This window comes from Heterocephalus glaber, unplaced genomic scaffold, assembly GCF_053883595.1.
Source record: "Heterocephalus glaber isolate CG9 unplaced genomic scaffold, H.glaber_assembly_v1.0 deba00001461, whole genome shotgun sequence".
Taxonomy (NCBI): Eukaryota; Metazoa; Chordata; class Mammalia; order Rodentia; family Bathyergidae; genus Heterocephalus; species Heterocephalus glaber.
In genome coordinates, this window is record NW_028258308.1 from 34,303,499 (window position 1) to 34,316,550 (window position 13,052).

Below are 13,052 nucleotides of genomic sequence, written 5' to 3' on the forward strand. Positions count from 1 at the left end.
CAGTTTATTTTGTTTAAGGCGTATCACAATTCTGCATGAAGGAATTTTCCCAAATTAGTTTTGTATTCTATAATCAAATGTTTAAGTAGCTTCCTCAGCAGTCATTAAAATGCATAAGGTCTAGTAGTAAGTTATATCTTTTTTTTTTTTTCAGACATGTCATTTTATCGGGTCAGGTTGTAGCAGCCTGGTTTAATAACCTGAGAGTGAACAGTCTCCATGCTCTTAAAACAGTACTGGGCAGTACCTTGCCGTTTGCACTGGGTCGTTGCAATAGCTTCATAATGGAAAGTTGACAGGGATGAAACCACGATCCGCTATATTGTTCCCAACTGCACTGTATGAGAATAGTTTTTATAGCTTTCTTTAAAAAATGTTTTTAGTTTGTTTTTTTGTATCTCCCATCACTTTTTATCATTGATAAAAGCAAAAAAAAGTAAAAGATCAGAGAATTTGGTTCTTAATAACGTGTTTGAAATCTCTTAGAGGTAAAGGAGTTGAAGGTAGAGCATTGGTGATGAAATACTGCTTCCATTTTCCCTGTAGATCACAGTGAAGAATAGAGAATACCTCCTCCAGGCATTAAGCTTGAAGTAGCCACTGTGGTATGGAAACACGGAAAAATTTGACAGGGACTTGTGATTGACCATTTTCACATGCACCAGCTTCAGTGCCAAAGGTTAAAAAAGAGGTTGGTTTCTTCCAGGTGTAAATAGAAAAACCTCCTTTCTTATACACTCCTTTGTATCTTTATCAAATCCCCAAAGCATCATTAAAGATCTGACAGACATCGCTGCATTCACTGCCTCTTCCCACCTGGCAGAGTGACCGGAAAGTAATACCCAGATGAAATGACAGGCTATAAAAAGCAAGGGTAGAGCCTGCAAAGTGCAGCAAAAATCACTATAAAGACAAGGTTACTTCTTTATCATTTGAAACTTAAATCTTTACAGAAAATATGCCTGGATTGAGTTGAGTTGCCCAGAAAAAGAAAGATGGCTCTTTAAAAAACCTCTTCAACTAAATTCTATTATTTTTGTCCTCTGATGAAATCAAACAAAGAAACATGCAGCACATTTTCCTGATCTAGGACTCTCTTAGGAAGTACTTGTCAAGTTTTGAGAAATTGTTTTTAAGGGAAATTCTTCTACTAAATGTTCTAATAGAGTACACATTTGATACAGTTTTTTTCTTTCTTTTTTTTCTAAGCCAGGATGTTGATTTTTGTGGCATTTTCAATAAGTAGGAAAGATTTACTGCTGCCTAAAAGCATTGCAGTTGCCGATGCAGAGCTGTAGAATTCTGAAGTGCATCGAAGATAAGCAGACTGGGAAGGAGTTTTCTCTGAAAAGTTGGAGGTACACAGATGGCTAACATTTTGAAGTCCCACATAGTTTTTTGTGTGGAAAACTGTTAATTTTTCAGAGTAGTACCTAAAAAAAAGAATCTAAAAGGGCAAGTAAAATTTTTGTTTTTGTTTTTGTTTGGGGTGGGTGTCCAGGCACTTCTATTTTTAGACTTATTTGGTTGTTTTTATTGTTTAAAAAGGTTATAACTGTTAAATAAAATAAAGCAAAAGAAAGCTTTGCAATGAGATTGTCATTTTGCTACCTCTTGCGTTCTTTTCAAATGTGAAAGAATTGTTTAGTTGCAGAAAGCAGTGGGATGTTCTTTTCATCGTGCATGTCTTTGACATAAAGTAAGCTTGTCATAACTGTAGTTTTAAATGGCATTATCATATCTGAAACATGCTCTGCAGTGGTTTCAGGATTTTATTCTCCCTTTTGCATTTTCCTTCTGTCTCAGCATATTCAGTATATTATGCACAGAGCTGCAGCCTTCAAGGTCATAGACTGTTGAGGGCTAATTGATTCTTCTTTATCCTGGAGTCTGAGAGTAGGAGAGCAACATTCCCAGTAATTGCATCTGCTTTTAGTCCCCAAACCAATCTACCTCCTCCTACTAGGATTTTATTTTAGAAATACTAGAATTACTCTCTTCCTCAATGACTCTTGTCAAATTATAACATTCTTTGTCTTTATTTTAATGGTGAAATGTAGCACTATAAATTGCCTATAGGTATGATTTTTTATAAAATGGGTATTTCTGTCATAATGTAATATAATTCCATGGTTTCACCATATTAATCTGTGCATACTCACAGTTATCAAGAAATGTAATACTGGAATTAATCTATATTCTGAAATTGTTCTATGTGTAGTTAATGGTTTCCCAACCTGACAATGATTATATTGCTATGATATGAATGAAGTTTTGGGTTTCCATTGAATTCGTAATATTTGAACCATCAATTTGTTTTTTGGTGTTTTTGATTTTGTTCTTTTTGAGATCCTGAGGATCAAACCCAGAGCTTTGCATGCGCTGGGCAAGAAGTACTGTGCCACTGAGCAGTAGCCCCAGCCTGGGCCATTAATTTGTTTTCTCTGCATTGGCTTTAAAATTTTTTCCTATCCTCTTATATGTAAAAGACTAACTTTGGGGAGATTACAAACTTAAGATTACCATTTAAAAAACCCCTATTAATTAGACTCTTGTCAGGATATTATGGTATCATCTTAAAAGAAAGTGTTTTCTAGACAAAGAACCCTGCTTGACAACAGACTCTTGGATACAAGAAGATATTGGTATTTTCATCTTAGGCCAAATGTGCTTGCTTTGTCTTAAATCTTTTTGTTGGGTTGCATGGCAAACCACTGTTAACCACGGTGACATATGAATCACTACCATCTGCAAAAGATCAACATCTTTTGCATCGAATGTACCAAATAATTTCTTCCCTTGCATTGGCAAGTGGCACTCATTTTAATTCCAGTGGGTCCTTCTCTTCATTTGTCATGACTGTGCTTGAAGGTATTTCAAGAGTTTTTTCAAATAACTTGTCTCCAGTTTAATTATACTTATTTAAAGCAGTAACATTGAAAACAGGAAAGAACTGAACATTCTCTAATTTAGATCAAATAACTGAAATGATTAGTGAAACTGTTTTACTAAAATTCACTGAACTGAACAATTTAAGAAATCTAACAGAAACTAATAGAAACGAGAATAGTATCCTATCTCTCGGAATTTAAATAACACATACAGAGCTGTCATCTCTTGTCATTTCAGCTCTGTTCTAGAGTTAAAGCTGGACATGCTAGTGGTTTAAAGGCCCTCTTAGGGACCACTGATGAAGCGTGTGTAGTTCATATCAGCAAAATTAGATTTTTTCGCCTTCCTGTTTTGTTCTTATTCAATTTCAGTACTGGTGTTCTTTCTCTTTTTTTATTTGATCATCTGTGCAGCATTCAACTTGCTTTTTAAAACAGCTTGGGTTGCCCAGGGTTAGCTGTTCCGTAATGTACAGCAGATGGCTGTGTGGCTCACCTCTTCCTTCCCTACCCATCCTGCTTTGGTTTTTCCTCCTTGTTCCTTAGTGATGTCCAGATCTGTCTTCATCTTCTCTCAGCTCATCTTTCCAATTATATTTTCAATTTTTCTCATTGTTTAAATTATGCCATTCTGGATTTATATATTAATATAAAGACACCAAAGTATCTTTATGTGTCTTCTCAAATGTAGTTTTATTTAAAGTGATTGGTATTTATATATATTTACAAACATATATACAAAAAATAGCTTTTGCCAGTAAGAAGTATACCAGTTCCTTCATTTAAACTTTTTTTTCCCTGTACTGGAGATTGACTCCACGACCTTTTGGACTAAGCCACATCCCCAGCCTTTTTATTTTTTTGAGACAAGGTCTCACTGATTTGCCCAGGTTGGCCTTAATCTTGCGACCTTCCTACCTCAGCCTCCATAGTAGCTTGGATTACAGGGCTATGCTCCTGCTCACAGCTTGATTGAGCTTTTGTTCCTGTTCTTGTTTCATGCTTGGCTTTTGTACATTCTCAGAAAATCATTATGTCCCAAACTATGTCTTTGTTCTTCCTCCTTCCCTTTTCCTCTTAATAATGCCACATAATATCCTTTGAATATATGAAGAAAGAGATATTTTATAGATCAGATCATCAAAGCAGGAAAAAATATGGCTTGTCTAGAAACTCCTAGGCACCAGGACTATAATTCTTGTCTACTGAGTCCATTGAACTTCTGCTAAGCCATAAACTGTACCATGGCTACTTTTATGCTTATGTTTCCAATTTTTAAAATTATTTTTGTAACATCTCATGGTTTCAGTTTTCTCCCATTGTTCCTTTTGTCCTATTCAGCAAATGCATACCAAATGCCTACTGTATGCCAGGCACTGTTCTAGACTACACAGTATAGACAATTGCCTTTGTGGGGCTTATGTTCTAGTGAATTTTAAGAATCTAGTTGTATAACTCAATTTGAGTTAATTTTTACTTCTTACATACACATACCCTTGGACTTCAGCATTTCTTCTCTTCATTTTAATTGTATTCACTTCTTGACTGCCATTCCTGCTCTTCTTTTAGTATGTTCCTCTTGTTCATCTGCTAAATACAGAACATTTGCCCAGCAGTGTCATCTTTCTTTAAGTTACAGCAGTCAGACCTCTGCTCCCAGAAACCTGGGTAGCTTTGAGTAATTCATGTTTGGCTCATGTAGTGCTATTTAATGACTCATAGGAATGGTTGGGAAGGTACTAGCTCTCTGGCCCTTCAGGAGCATTTTTTAAGATGAAAAATGTATATATAATTCTTTTAGCATTTACAGATTGCAAGATATTTTTATGTTTTAGAAAGCTAATAGGTACAAACATTTTGATGTTTTAGTCACATTTTCTATGTTTGGTTTTGACTTGCAGAACATCAAAATTATTCAGATACCACTGAATAATTTAGTTTACTGTCCAGAGGAAAGTTACATTCTGCTATTCAGTCATTAGTTCTCAGACTGCTGGAGGACATGACTTTATGTACGATTCAGATGAAGGGTGACTGAGTAGAACTGAATAAAGTTACTCAGTACCACCTCAAAGCTTGTTGCAGTCTTTACTGTAGTGAATTCGAATGTGTGTGTGTGTGTTTGTGTGTGTGTGTGTGTAAATATGCAGTAAATATGTGTAAGCATCCAGAAGTTATTTCTGAATAATATAACCAGTGTCTTATAATTGCAGATTTGTGTACGTGGACCATTTTTAAACACCGAGTTATTCCCTAAGTGAGGGAATGGCAGGTCTGGAAAAGCAGAATGACTTGCCCAAAGTCACTGTATCTAATTAGTGGGAGTGATAAAGACTAATACTGAAGTGGTCCTTTGCCTCACCTTACTTTTCTTCTTAAAACTGTTCTAAGCAATTATATTTAAATAATAAATATTATTGTAATTTTAAAAATTGATTTTCTCACTTACTGTTCTAATCCTGCTTAGTAAAACATTTATCACACAATTGCAGATACTTTCTTCAAAAGCAAAATCTTACCTCTGTGATCTTGGTCAGTCTAAGACACTTCTGTAAAGTAGACATTCATCTTCCAGTGACATAGCACATAGGGAATTTCTTAACCATTGAAGTTTTCTCAAGTAAAATATGTAAAAATGTAAAATAAAATAAAAAATAATAAAAAATGTCAAATAAAATATGTAAAATAGGGCTTGATCTCTTGTGTACTAATGACATTCCTTCCCCAGAGATGCAATTTTGTAATTTATGAAATTTGTACATTTATGAAAATGTATAGTAATGAGCATAATGTGTTTTCATTTATTCTTTAATGTAGAGTGAGAACTATATAAGAAATATTTGGAAAAAAATGAGTTTCTTATTTTTCAAAGCTTTCAAACAGCAATACTGTTGAGAGGGATTCATGTTCCAGGCAGGTGATTAAGTATTTGGCCTCTGAAGTCCCTTGATTCTCTTCCTTTTTTGTCCTAGCTGTCCAGTTGGGAAGATTTGAATTTTAATCTGACTAGCCCCATTCATAACCTTGACCAAGTACAATGGCCCCTCCAAATGTGTTCCCTCACTTGCGTCTGATAATAATAATACATGTGTCTTGAAGCTGTTGGGAGGATTAAATGAGATATTGGGAAGCATCAAATGTAGTCTAGAAACCTAAAAAATGTAGAGCCAGGACCAATTTCCTCCTCCTTTCTACTTTTGATTCCTTTCCTCATTTTGGCCTTTCCATTCTTTGATCATGACAGTAGTTGTGTGTCAAAGTTTGCAGAATAAGATTAGGAGTTTGAGAAGCAAGATGTTTGCTTACTTGGAAGTAAGCAGAGAGTTGAAGAAGCATGGTGATAAAATAGAAACTTGAGATCAAATCCCAGCTCTACCACTGATAAACTGTCAGTCCGAACAAGTCATAGTGTCAGTTAAGATTTAATTTTTAGATACAAACAAATGGGGAGGTCAGTGATGAGGATGAAGAAGATGGTGATGAGGATCAAATAAGTTACTCTGGATAGAGATAAACTTTGCTGGAATGAGGTTTAAAAAATTTCACTGTTCTTTTCTCTGTTAGGCTTCATATGCATATATGCGAACAAGCGTTAACATTTCTAGGAATACACTATAGGGGATCTTTACAAGCAAATGAATGTGTTCTGTCTCAGAATGATATGAAGCTTTTACTAATTACTTGAGCCCCGGTGCTATTTATAAAAAGAGTGATTTTCCCCCCTAGAGAAACTGGCTAAATAGGCCCGGGGATTTAGCTCAGTGGTTTCGCCGCCTGCTGCGCAAGTGCAAGGACCAGAGTTCAATCCCAGGTACCAAAAAAAACAAACAAACAAAAAAACAAAACCCAAAACAGAAAAAACTGGCTAAATACCAAGATTATTGCTCTTTGTGTGAAGTGCAGAAATCACTGTGCTACATAGGGGTTTTATGATGGATAGAGAGTACTTGTAGGAGACAAAACCACAGAGTACTGATTGAAATTGTATTTGTCAAGGAAGACTGGAATATTAGGAAAGGACAGTTGAGATTTAGTCTGACAAAAGAGCCTGGCTGAAATGATCATGAATCTTTGATTTGAGTAAAGATTACGTTTACCTTACTGTTTTCATTATTCCAAACTGAGATTTCCTGATTCCAAAGGATAAGAATGAACTTCTATGACTTGTTTTTAGCATTTGATAAATCCTATAGGAATAACAATTTATATAGAATAATTTTAATGAGCTAAATCAAACATAGAAATTATTTTAATTAAAATATATGTAAATATGTGTGCATAAATATTTGTGCATAATTCAAGCATATACATCTAAAGAAAAGAGGAAATCATTTCATAATTAATGAATAAAACTGGGTGGATAAAAATCTTTTACAGTGTGCAGGGAAAGCTTGTTTATTAATTGGTTTGAAGAGGGCGGCTGGTCCCATGTGTAATTGCTAGAGGTATATAAAAAGTACAAGAGAAAAAGAAAAGTTGTTATAAGACTAGAATAATAAATGTTGCTTAAATATATATTGGAGATTCTGTTGCCATGAACATGACATTAACTTAAAATGGACTACTAGTTAAAAGCCTACAAAAAGAAGCAGCCAATGCTGTTCTGGATATTTGTATTTAAAGGGCTTGTTCTCTTCCTTGTGTACTAATGACTTTTCTTCCCCAGAGATGCAATTTTGTAATTTAAGAAATTTGTACATTTATGAAAATGTATAGTAACGAGCATAATGTTTTCATTTATTCTTTAATGTAGAGTGAGAAATATGTAAGAACTTTTATGCTTTGATCATCTTCATTCTTACTGTTCCAAGCATAATAGATTTGTTGAGGAAATTATACTGAGAATCAATATCAGAGCAATGATGCAGCCACTTTTTAAATTTTATTTTACTTTTTGAGACAAGGTATCACTATGTAGTTCAGGCTGGTCTTAAACTCACTACGTAACCTAGGTTGGCCTCGAACTCATGGTGATCATCCTGCCTCAGCCTCCTGAGTGCTGGGATTACAAGCCCCTCTCCCCATGGCCAGCTATGAGGCATCGACTTCTGAGGGGAAAATATTTGATAACAATCTGGACAGATTTTACGTGAGTATAGGCTTTCTGACTCTGCAATGGAAACAGGCAAATAGATCCAATGAAATTTGGTGAAAAATAATGGAGTGCTTCATCAGGTAACATATTTCTTATTTTTCACGTGGAACAAGATATGACCCAATAAAACTTGATTTACTATAATTTTCAGTGATATAAATTTTAGTATTTCAGTTGGCTTTTGGGATGTGTTCTTCTAGCCAAAGTGGAAATTTATGAACTGTATTTTAAACAAAAGTTAGTAAAGATAAGGATAGTTGTGACAAGAAAGAAAATTTAATTCTTAAGTGAGAACAGATCTCTCAGATCTTAACTGTGTTACTTATGCTGGTGAAAGATGTTGATACAATCTTATTTATCTGGCTGGCCTCCCTTTTCCTTTCTCACGTGCCATCCCCGTTGATTTTCTCTTTCCTCTATTTCTGCTCCACAGTTACTTCTTCTCCAGTGATCTCTCTGCACATCCCTCCTCCACGTTTTTTTTCCCACACCCTATTTGGAGACCAGTGTCCTGGAGCATCATGCTTTACTGAGTTCTGGCCCAGGCCTGTATTCTCTTATCGGGTGGTTTGAGGGAGAGAGAGAATGAGACCTTAACCACAAACTTGACCATGATTAGCCTGATGACTTTCAGTGTTGCCTCTTCCTTTGCTAAGTAGCAGGAAGTATTTGTTTTATGAAATATGTTGGTGTTACAGCAATTAAAGCTCCATAAATAAATGGAATGATCTAAGGACAGTGGAATTGAACTCTTGTTAGCATTTGTTTGTAATCCCTTGGTAGAGCTTCCTGGGTCATATAATTGCTTGCTCTTCTGGGAGCAAAAGAATCAGTAACCATCGATTGTTACATGATACTAAGTATTGCCTACAGAGCAAATCTTAGGAATGATTAGTGGCAGAGTCAGAGTTACAAATCTGACATCTTACTATAATCCTTAAGACCAGCTCAGTTTTACAGTATTCTTTATCAGACAACTCTTATGAGTCTTCAAAAGGAAGAGAAAAAAACAATGTCATATATTCTGTGAAAACTTTGGTTTACGTAAAAAAATTTTAAAAAATAAAATAATTTCTTTGGTCTTTCATATCTTTCTGCTTAATTGATAACAGGGAGACATCTAAAGTAACTCGATGAGTAAGTTCAGTTTGGAAAGAATCTGATCCTATAATTTTTAATAGACTAAAATTAGTGAAATATGAGGCAAAGAAATTAATAACCTATACTCAGTAAACTATTTATAAAAACTGGGCTACATACAGTAAGACTGACTTCTTGAAATCTTTGAAAATTAACTTTTCAAGATTGCTGATTAACTTATAATTTGTTACCTTGAAAATTTTATCTATATCGGGATGAAATCTTAATTATCTGTGATACTTGTCACTAATGACAGTTGAAGTGAGATTTATTGCATGTTGGATCTTCATGGTTTTGAATATTGTGGTATCTTCAGAATAGTATAACTTTGTTGAATATGTTAATAGATAATTGTAAAGCCTATGTATGTGGATTGTGCTAAAACTTTGATGAATAGTGTGATTTCATTAAGACATATAATGTACTAAGTAGCTGCAGGCCCATATATATTTTGAATATGTGTTGGGTAATTTGCATAGTCAAAATTAGAAATGCAGAGCCTTATTGCATCAGAGATAGTTTGAACAAAATCTTATATTTTAGCACAGAGAAACAAGCCCCAAAATGTTAAACTTCTTGCTAGAAGTAGTACAAAACCATAAATTTTATATTTTGTGCTTTCATCTACACAGTATATATTAATCAAATAGTTGTTCTATGCTTCTGATTTACAGTTCTGATCTGCGAGGTTTGTAAATTTTAAAAAAATTTGTAACTTTATCACATTTTAAGCAGACTGAATATGTATGTAAATGATAAAACCTTTCTGAGTAAAGTCCTGTTCTTGAGTACAGGTGTAAGTTCCACTGACTTATTTTATATCACTCTGTGTTATGGATGAACAATTTAAGAAGTGAATGACAAATGAAGAAAAAGAGTAATTTGTGGTTCTAATGGTCCTTACATTTAGAAGGCCTCGGTTTAATTCCCAGATATGTTACTTGTTCACCTGTTATTCCTTTCATGGAGTACAGTGGGGGTGATAAATCTTTAGAGGCTGATCATAACAGCTAATATTCTTTAAACACATTAATACTACTAAGGAGCCATTGTGCTTTATTGGATCTGTTTTGAAATTGTGAAATTTTATGATTCATAAAGGTAGAAATTTTGTATTTCATTTTTAGTCCTTGACTATACCATAAAAATATTTAGAAAAAACTCATTGCCTAATAAACTTTTATCTGGTATTTGAGGACCTCTTCCAGAAGGACCACAGTTTTCCTATCTGCAGAGCTCCCACTGCCCCACCCCACCCCCAGCCCCGACTTCCAACCCATACGACCCATATGGACCAAGATCTGGCCAACTGGTACTCTACCCTGAATATTATTTTATTATTATATTATATTATTTTGCCATCTTTCTCTCTTTCTTTCTTTTTTTTCCTTTAGTGCATTTTCATTGCTTCATACTACTTCTCAAAATTTGATAATTTTTTAAAGCAAGAAGAATTTCATTTTTTCTCGTTATTCCACATTCTTTGAATGCCTACTGAATAGGCATGTTCTAGGGAGAAAACAAACAAAAGAATAATAAATCATGTGCTATCTTAGAAGATGGTACAGGATATAAAGAAAACAGCTGGGGCCGGGGATGTAGCTCAGTGGTGCTGTGCCTGCCTGGCAAGTGCAAGGTCCTGAATTCGATCTCCAGTACTAGGAAAAAAAAAAAAAAAAGGAAAGAAAACAACTAATAAAATTGTCAAAGCATCAAGAGAAGAACACGTTAAGTTTTAATTCATTGTTTATTTCTTTATTTTGTTTTACTGGGGTACATCCTCAGCCCATTTTTGTATTTTTTATTTGAGACATGGTCCTGCTTAGTCACTAAGTTTCTCTGCCTGACTCAGACTTGCAGTCCTCTGTGTCACCCTCCCAGAGTGCTGGGGTTCCAGGTGTCCGGCACCATGCACGCCAAGGTGAACATGATCATTTTAAATAGAATGGTTCAGCCAGGATGCATTGAGAAACTAACCACTAATGAAGGACTTGAAAGCAGTAAAGGAATTAATTAACTATATGGATATACAGAATAAGAAATATTCCAGACAGAAGAAAAGCCAGAAGTCTTATTAAAGTACTTGCCTACATGCCCAGACCGGTAGGAAGAGCCAGCTGGCCAATGTGGCTTGCATGTAGAGATGGAGGAGCAAGGGTTTAAGAAATTTTCCAAAATTCTAGATAGTGTGAAGCCTCCTCCCCTAGCCAAAGTGGTCACATTTCCACAAATACCTCCTTATCCCACCCTTTAGCTACTCTGCAGGGTCTTATGTGGGTTTCTTTGTGCTAGAGTCTTCATTGTGCTTTGCTCCTTAGCCTCCATTTCAGCAGCTGATACTGCCTTTAATATTTCTGTGTATACTTAACCTTTCAGCTTCCTGCATAGTTATTTGCTTCAGTTGTGCGTGGTTTATATTCCAAAATAGTTTTAAGTCTTGAGTTTGCTTTCTCTTCTTTATGCCTCTCCATACCTAGGAAAATATGTCAAGCACTTCTCCTAGTAGGCCCTGGGTACAGAGTACTTGGGCTGACAGAGTTGTATCCTGAAAGAGGGTGGTGTAGTTAGAGGTAAAAACCCTTGCCACTAACTATAGAGTGTAAAGCAGTATGAAGAGTAAATGCTTAAGAAATTTGAAGTATCAGAAAAGTAATGGCTAAGAAAGGGTAGAATCAGAGGCATTGATGAGTGTTTGAGGTAGGATCTATATGATTCTGATAGGTGTGGATATTTCATGTGGAAGGAAAGGATAAGAAGGAAACAAGCTAGAACATTTTGATCTGCATGAAGGAATTTGTTGATAACCAACATTTACTAAGCATGAATTGTGTGCTCAGGGCTTTCTTTCCATGTATTATATCATCTTCACTAAAAAAACCCCATGAGTCAGGAACTGTTATCTTTCCTCTTTAAGAAAAAGTGGATAAAGCAGAAGATATAGAAGTTCTAGAGATTAAAATAATATTAAGGATGATAATGATTATGTTGATGGCTTTGGTGATAATCTGAATGGTCCAAGAGGAAGTAGGAAGTAAAGCATGAGTAAGTATAAGACAGATTATAAAGAAAGAATTGCTCAGGACTAATGGAATGTGGAGAAGGCAGGAAATGATTCTGCGTATGTTAGTGATTTGGTTGTTGTTAAATTAATGAATCTCTGAATGTCAGCATCATACATTTATTCAACATGTATTTATTGAGTTCTATGTGTTTATGTATTTATTAATGCACAGAATCAGTAGAATTATGATAGGAAATGACTTATGTCCCAATTTTCAGGAAACATTCATTGCTGGCTTCTTCCGATGGAGCCACTCAAATAATATTGTACTTCCTCTGGTATTATATAACAATTTAAATTGATAGACTACAGAACTTAATGATATTTTTACTTTACTTTTTGAAATTATTTATTACTGCTGATGAATCAAAACCCTTTCAGAATGTATATCCACTTTAAGAGGTAAACATAATTTATGCACTAGGAGTTATTTTTTGGTATGAAAATTACAAGTGGAATTGCATTCTGAATTTGTATTTAGTCTGTCACAATTCATTCTTAGCACTGTATATGCGTAGGATATTACTTAGCATTACAAATTCTTTTATATTAGTGCTGCTTTGTGTGAATTCTCAAGTTTTTAATTATATAATTATTACAAAAAGAAGGTAGAAAATGTTCCTCCTACAAAATCATTTTCTATTTATTCATAGAACATTCAAACAAAGTTATTTAATTAAAACCCACAAGTTAATTCATTCGCTCAAAATATGAATTCTGAAGTGTAGCAGTTAATAGAAGACTTTGGCAGAGTATTAGTAATGGTATTCTCAATTTGTAGCTTTTTCATCCATGTAATTTTGGTGATATATGTGCTATATTTTCAGGAAAGGAATATTTCAAGATTAAAGAAGTAATCAAAATA

The 13,052-nt window shown here is 34.7% G+C and overlaps 1 protein-coding gene across 8 annotated transcripts in view; it reads left to right on the forward strand.

Annotated features, from left to right (window-relative positions):
• Nrg1 (neuregulin 1) overlaps window positions 1–13,052 on the forward strand; it is a 319,600-nt gene that overhangs the window by 201,788 nt on the left and 104,760 nt on the right. The gene's annotated exons all lie outside the window — the stretch shown is intronic.